This window comes from Micropterus salmoides, unplaced genomic scaffold (assembly GCF_014851395.1).
Source record: "Micropterus salmoides isolate LMB-PRFRI ecotype aquatic unplaced genomic scaffold, ASM1485139v1 Ms_hic_scaffold_4, whole genome shotgun sequence".
Lineage (NCBI taxonomy): Eukaryota > Metazoa > Chordata > Actinopteri > Centrarchiformes > Centrarchidae > Micropterus > Micropterus salmoides.
Genome location: NW_024043372.1, coordinates 37,790,096 through 37,797,280, shown reverse-complemented (window position 1 = coordinate 37,797,280; position 7,185 = coordinate 37,790,096). Strand labels below are relative to the sequence as shown.

Genomic DNA, 7,185 nt, shown 5'->3' with positions numbered 1-7,185 from the left:
TCAAACCCTGCTCCATCCACAACAGCATATGGCAGTGATGTGCAAAAACAACCCTGCATCAAGGTGATGTCATGAAAAAGATCTAGGTAACATGCCAATATGACGTCCAAACTCACCAAACCCAAAGATCTTGTCACAGTTTGGTCTTGTCTGCTTTGTGTTTCTATTTCTCTGTCATGTTTGAAGTCTGTCTGTGTTATCAGTTATTTAGTCTGCTTTGTCTGTTCTGTGTTTTTGGTTTTAGTTTGTGTCTTGTCTTGTGTTCAGTCTATCTGTTTCCTGTTCTGTTTAGGTTAGTCTTGTCTGGTGTTAGTTCAAGCCCTGTGTCCTGTCTGCCTGAGAGAGAGAGAGAGTGATCATTGCTTAGGTGATTCAACAGTTCCCTCTCTCACACAACAGTGTGCGCACACAGCTATTCACTATCCCAGAAGTCTGTGATATTGCAAATGGGTGTAGCCCTACTCACACTAGGCAATCCGTTTCAATCGCCTGAAAAATGCCATCAAAGACTATTGCTCAAGGAGAGACCGCAATTCTGCCCATTATGGTAATATTAAAGTGTTATTATTTTATGCACTGCTTGTCGCCGGCACACAGTAGCAAGCACATTATCATTTGTAGCGTTGTACTAATTGGAGGATGCATCAAAAAGTTAATAATACTAAACAAATAAGCTGTGGTCAATACAGAGTAATAGGCTATAATACAACTGAGTTCATTTTCGCGGTCGCAGCCACAACCTGTTCATTCAAAACTGTGCACACCATAGTGGCTGATAGTGGAGTGCAGCCATCCTGTCAGTCATGCGATGTGCAGCGTAGTTCATTAGGAAAGTATGTTCATTTAAGTCTGTTTATCTTGTTTAATGTAAATAATAGTACATAGTAATTACAATGAAAAATACATTATTTGTGATTCAAAATAATGGTTGTTGATAAATTAATTAGAGAGCCCCACAGATGCATGATTTTACTGCTTCCATGGGAGCTCAGACCCTCCTTATGGGAGCTGAGCTCCCACTGGCTCCCACATAACTCGAACCCTGATGTAAGCCTTCTGTTTAGTCTAGCCTCTAGTTTAGCCTCTGCACTCAGCCAACCATGACAGATCTGAATGGTGAATGTGTCAAGCAACAAAATCCCATGATGGTACAAACTGCTTCTACAGCACTTGTTTATGTCATGCACCATTATAGATTATTGTACATCTATAGGGCCCAGGGATTTATTAGTCATACACATGGCTTTCTGGTATTTAACCTACCAATTGTTCTGTAAATACAGTGTGTGAGAGAATACGCAATACAGATGGAGGCCTCTTGTGGATAGTGTGCAGGCCCTCTTAGTCACACAGTATGCCTCCGACATTTAATGACATTAAGAAGGGTCATTCAGTTGTTATTAAACTGGGACAAGAGGCTTTTCACTCAAAGTAAATGGCACCAGATGGAAAATTTGCTTTGAAATAAACAAATCAGACAATGGACAATAAAAATATATGCTGCAAGCATTTGTATGCTAAACTGTGTGTGAGGTTAACACATAGTGGAAGTGAGTAGCAGCAAATGAAGACTACTGTATACTAAATGGTTTAAATGATATTAGTCATTTAAAATTCTTGCAATGCAGTACAGAAAGGCTTATACAATAAAAATAGTTATAAGACAACATTAAAGGAAGACCTCAAAGCTAGGCCCACTTAAGGTTAAAGGAAGATGGAAACAACTGTATTTGTAGTTATTCCTCAGCTGGAGAGAACTGGATTTAATTACTGAATGAATAGGTTTATCGAAGCTGAATTCTGTCTGTAAATGACTAAAGATTTTGACAGACACACATAACAGACAGACGGTTTTATTGATGGTGATGATAATTTCATTGTGTAGAAAAGACAAACTCATACTTGCTCTCATCATGCTGGAGAAGCTGTTAGCCATCCAACGTCTAAGACTGTTTCTAGGGTTTATTCAAGAACACATCATTCCAAGTGTAACCAGACACTATATGAAGTTATACTAAATCAGAAATATTAGCATAACCATGCTACAGTTGTATGACATGCTCTAAAATTTAGGATAACTATTTTGTTCATTTTAAACAAGAACATTTCACTGCCATTTTATGTAAAATGTTTACTTTGATGCAGGTTTTGATGATGTCATCCTACATTATCAATGTAGGGCCCCATGGGGCTGTGTGGCCACTCCACTCACTTTTTCAAAGAAGGACAATCAAAATATACAGGGTGGGACACAAGCTCAACAAACTCTTGCTTTAACCCCTTGTCACTTTCCAATGTGTCAGGGAAAATGCACCCTCACATGCTGACACGCTTAAGTGTTTCACGCGTCTTTTAGACCGTCTCAGTCCTGTTGTTTAGAATTATTAGTTTTCACACTAGCGTAGGTGAACCAAGCCTAATGGGCAAATGCACCAGAGTCCGAACTGAACAGAACAGATTAAGTGTGAAAAAACCTTTTAGCCGGAACAACCGGGTAAAAAATCCTAAATTATTGGCTTTTACTTCCTTTGATACATTTAGGTTCGCCTTAACTTTCCACAAATTACAAATGAATCAAGGGGTGTCAACATGAAAGTCATACAGACTGACAGGTTACTGATAGCATGTCAACCCAGAAGAAACATATTAAGTATGAAAAAACCATCCGCATTCACCTACACTCGAAATGTAAAAGCTGAGGAGCATAGTATCAGATTGGTGTGGACATATCCCTTCATCCTCAGTGGAAAGCACACCATTTACTGCATGCTAAGGTTTATTTCCTGACTTAGTGACACTAAGGTCTTCTTCAAGGAGACCAAGTAGGAACACTGCCACCACTGCCTTTAGTCTTTTTCGACATGAAGCAATTAAATGCAGACAGAAGAGGGGAAACATTCAATATTCTTACCTAGCAGAGAGCAGAATGAATTAATTAAGCTCTAGTTTCTGGCAGCTGATTAGTATTCCATTGTACTGCTGTGTCACCTTGCATGTATTCATAAGGCATCATAACTCCTTGAGACCATGCTCTATTTTTCATGGTGGGTTATGTAATGCTAGTGGCACTATGTGTTCTGTTCAGCTAGGTTAGGTACAGAGTAAGTGCAGATGACAGTCCATCATGAATCACTTTCTAAAATCCCACAAGTGGAATAAAACCTGCATATACTTCAGCTTCTAATGTTTGCTTATTTCTTTAGGTTAGAACACCACTGTAGGGAACAATTAAATTCATGTTGCATGCTTTGCAATATGTTAAGGTCCAAGATTAGACAGGTTAACTTCATTTGAAGCAGTCTGCGGGAAAAAGTCACCTTCCATTGCAAAGTTGATTCCTTCTGATTTTTGAATGCTGTACTAACCGTAACGCTCAAAAAGACAACAGTACATCACCCCTGTGCAAGCTCAAAAGACTTCAAGGGAATTGGTGGTGTGTGATTGTAGCATGGTTGTAGGGCCAAATACTCAACACTAAACAAAAAGTTTAGATATTTTGTTACTTAATGTGTTTGACATAAAATAAACCTACATTTGATTCTACACGCGACAGATCATTTAACATAAAAGTCACTTTATTCATCAATCAGTGCCTATGAACCTATGTTATTGACTGAGCCTATTGTAAAGCTTAGACTTTGGTGTTTTCAGCGGTATTCGCCATAGCTAAAGGCATTTCCTGCAGTCGGCTAGGTTAAAAACAAGGCTTACCTGATCTGTTGCACATTTTGTTGTTTGTCGTGACTCAAAAACAGACATCCATAGAAAAGTCTAGTCTCATCTTGAACCAGAGCATCTGCAGATTAATTCCCTTTCTGATATGTTAAGATCCACTTATAGATAGGATAGGAGATGAATAAATCCCCGTTTTTGTTATCTTAGCTGCCATCTTGACTGTAAGGGAGCCCGGAGGGACAATTGAGTAAGATTCAACTCTTCCGATCTCCACACTCACAGCAAACGGATGATGGCTTTTTCGGTGAATCCACAAGAGTTTAGGGCTGTCCCACTGTCAGTGCATGAGGACTCTCTCGCAGACTTTCTGAGCTCTTTGTGCTCTGGTGCTCTTTTCCTTAAGTCCGCATCTTTGCCTGAGGGAATTATCCACAATACATAACATTGTGATGTAAAACACAGGGTTACCACGGGAGGCCTGGAGGCAATAAAAAAAGGGAAAAAAACATGGAAGGAACTACAAGAACAAAGCAGTTTACTTGTAAGTTTATAATGCTGTTTATATGAAAATGACCTCTCCTCCACTCTGTAAGGCAGTGGCCTGGAATCTGTTCAAATCAGGCAGTCAGTCCCTTAAGTGCCTTGGCCGTGAAGAAAGTAAAAAAAACGTGGAATAAAATAGTCATACCCACAATTTTACATAACCTTTTTTGTTGTCGTCAAGGTGATGTGACGCAAAGTGCTGTCCCATTATAACATATCAGGCCCTTGCAGCCTCTCGCACTCAAGCACTTACCAGGTGACGTCAACTTTAGTGAGGGTTCAGGCTTTTGGGTGGAGATTGGATTTGGGCCTTTGTTTGGGAGGGCAGAGGGAGGTAGAAAGAGGTTTTATTTTGTGCGGTGTGTCACGACAAACTGTTCTAAAATAAATAAAAAATTGTTGTGTTTCTTGTTTTTGCCATTGTTTCATGTGTCTCTCTATTTGTTTCTCTCTATTTGTTTCTCTCATTCCTTGTCCTTAGTTATTTATGGCTTGTCCATCCTTGAGTACTGTCGCATGATTTACTTCCTGTTTTATTTTGTTATCGTCAGTTTCTGGTGTTCTCGTCTAGCTTTGTTCTTTTTCTTTTAGTTATTTTAGTCTTGTTCATTCGAAATTTAGGTTATGATTTTAATAAACTTATGAGGATTAATACAAATTATGAATTTTAGAATATTAATTCATAAAGCTCTCGTTTCGCGGGGAACCCCCGGCGAGTCTCCGGACCTCTGGGTAGTATCACTAGTGATCAGTTAGTTAATAATCGCTCAATTATCTTAAATAAATCAGTCAGTCTCATATCGAAGGGTAAATTCTCATGACAGGGACTTGGAGTTAAGCAATATAAATACACAATTCCTGTGATTACGGTGAAATTTATTAACTAAGGTGAATATAAATGCGGTTAAATACACATCAAAGAAATAAGCAATGGCTAAACAATGAGAACGTGGGGTTCTATTGTGGGGAGAATTTGACTTATACAGGCAGCTAATGAATGCAAGTTTTGAGTTAAGAGTTAAAGATAATCTATTAAACTATTGGACATCACTGATCACAGAATGCCTTGGTTTGGTCTTACTGCCTGTCGTTTCTCCCAGCCAAGTTGCTGGTCGGCAGCCTCACGCTGGCAGAGTTCCGTGCGTTCTCGATTAGCATAGCTTAAAGCCGTCGCTTTCTCTGCAAGGGAATTGCTCCGGAGGTCCGTCTTGGTCAGCTTATTGAAGAAACTTGCAGTGGGGGCCTTTTCAACCCTGGCTTGGGTTAGAAGTTTGGTCGCCCTTTGTTTCTGCTGGCGGGCCCACGTGGATCGGTCCAACTTCCGTGGGATCAGTGTAAGTTAGCTTGACGAAGAAAGCTTAAAAAGAACTTGGTTTCTTGAATTAAACTAGTTTAACTTAACGGTCTGATAACTTTTAACAAACAAAAGAAAAGAAAAAAAAAAAACAAGTAAGTTGCTGGAAACGAGGGAAAAACTAGGTGCTTCACGGTGCTTCACATGTGTGGCTTGAAACGAACAAAGAGCCTTCGCTGCGCCAGGTCGAACTACTTAGGGCGTTGCCGGGAGAGGGAGCCCGCTGGGCGCGTGCCGAAGCACAGGTGAAGAGGGCAAGAGTAAAACTGACAAATAAGTAAATATTGTTGAAATATTTGATTTGACAGTCGGTTGTTGACTAAAAACATGTTGATACAACTATCCGTATAAACTATATGGCACTGAATAATAATGCAAATGCACAAATGTCAGCGAAAGCTGTGGCAACAACACCTACACCACTGTGGCTCACCATTGATTACTTCTCTTAGAGTAAGGTTCTTGAAGGCTGCTTTGCCATTGGCTCCTTTCCAATTCATCTGTCTGGCAACTTCATTGGTCAAGAGGTATCCCATCATTCTCCAAACCGTGTCCTTAACAGCTGTACCTCTTGTGCCACAGTAATCGTGTGTTAGACAAGGGGAAAGACAGCAAGCATTAAGTGTCACATGTAGCTAATTTGACTTAGATGACAGAGGAGATAGAAATTAAGTTCAAGTAGAATCTAAACTCTGTCAGAGACAAAATGTTCCATCTGGCTTGGAAGCATCCAAGCCAAACATCTGACCACATTTTAGTGCATTAAAAAAAAACATTGATTCTTGACATCGTGTCATAGTCATTTTAGTCTGAGCCACTTGGTTGCCTATTTTGTTTGTCAGACCTGTAAACTCCTCAGAGTAAAAAAATGGTTCTGAAATGCTCTCTGTGGGAAATGCAACCTGAAGTTGATGGAAGGAACGGGATCACATAGAGCTGTGAAGAAGGTAGTAGAAGCACAAAAATGACAAATTAATAACGAGTCAATAACGCGGGGCAGGCTGCACGCTCCGCTGCTGAAACGCTTCTGACTCGCTTCCAGTGGACTTTGACGCCGGGCTGTGGACGCATCAAAACCGTGATGCAGCCATAAGGTGCCGTGGATTGCCCTGGACTCTCGCATCAGCTGTTGTGTAAACACTCATATTTAACTTACCTACATCACGAATGACTGCCTAACGCATGAGTGCGCACGACAACCTTATATTCAGGGTAGCTCAGAATTCGAGTAGTAGCCGTAACGTTATGTCTCGGAACTCAGGGCAGAGCACCCGGCTAACGATAAGCCTAGCTAACGTTACAGGGATATTCCACCATTTGGGGAATTAAGCTCATTTTCCACCTCCCCTCGAGTAAAACAATTGTTTTTTTACCGTTTTGGAAACCATTCAGCCGATCTCCAGGTCTGGTGGTACCACTTTTAGCATAGCTTAATGTAATTATAACGTAATAGGTATGATGACAATACAATATTATTGTAAATTATATCACATAAAAAAGAGGTAGCTAACGTTAATTGAATCAAGCAAACAAATGGCTGTTGTTGCTCCAAAATGCTTGACTTGCCTCGAATTTCACATAATAATCCATCACGTTATGTTTCCATCAGACTC

At 40.2% G+C, this 7,185-nt stretch overlaps 1 long non-coding RNA gene across 1 annotated transcript; it reads right to left on the bottom strand.

Annotated features, from left to right (window-relative positions):
• Positions 1 to 1,837: 1,837 nt before the first annotated feature.
• LOC119885541 lies at positions 1,838 to 6,517 on the bottom strand. Its single transcript, XR_005441363.1, has 2 exons — positions 6,006 to 6,517; positions 1,838 to 4,091 (listed from the first exon to the last, which is right to left on the bottom strand). It is a non-coding gene; the product is annotated as an uncharacterized LOC119885541 (long non-coding RNA).
• Positions 6,518 to 7,185: the final 668 nt, after the last annotated feature.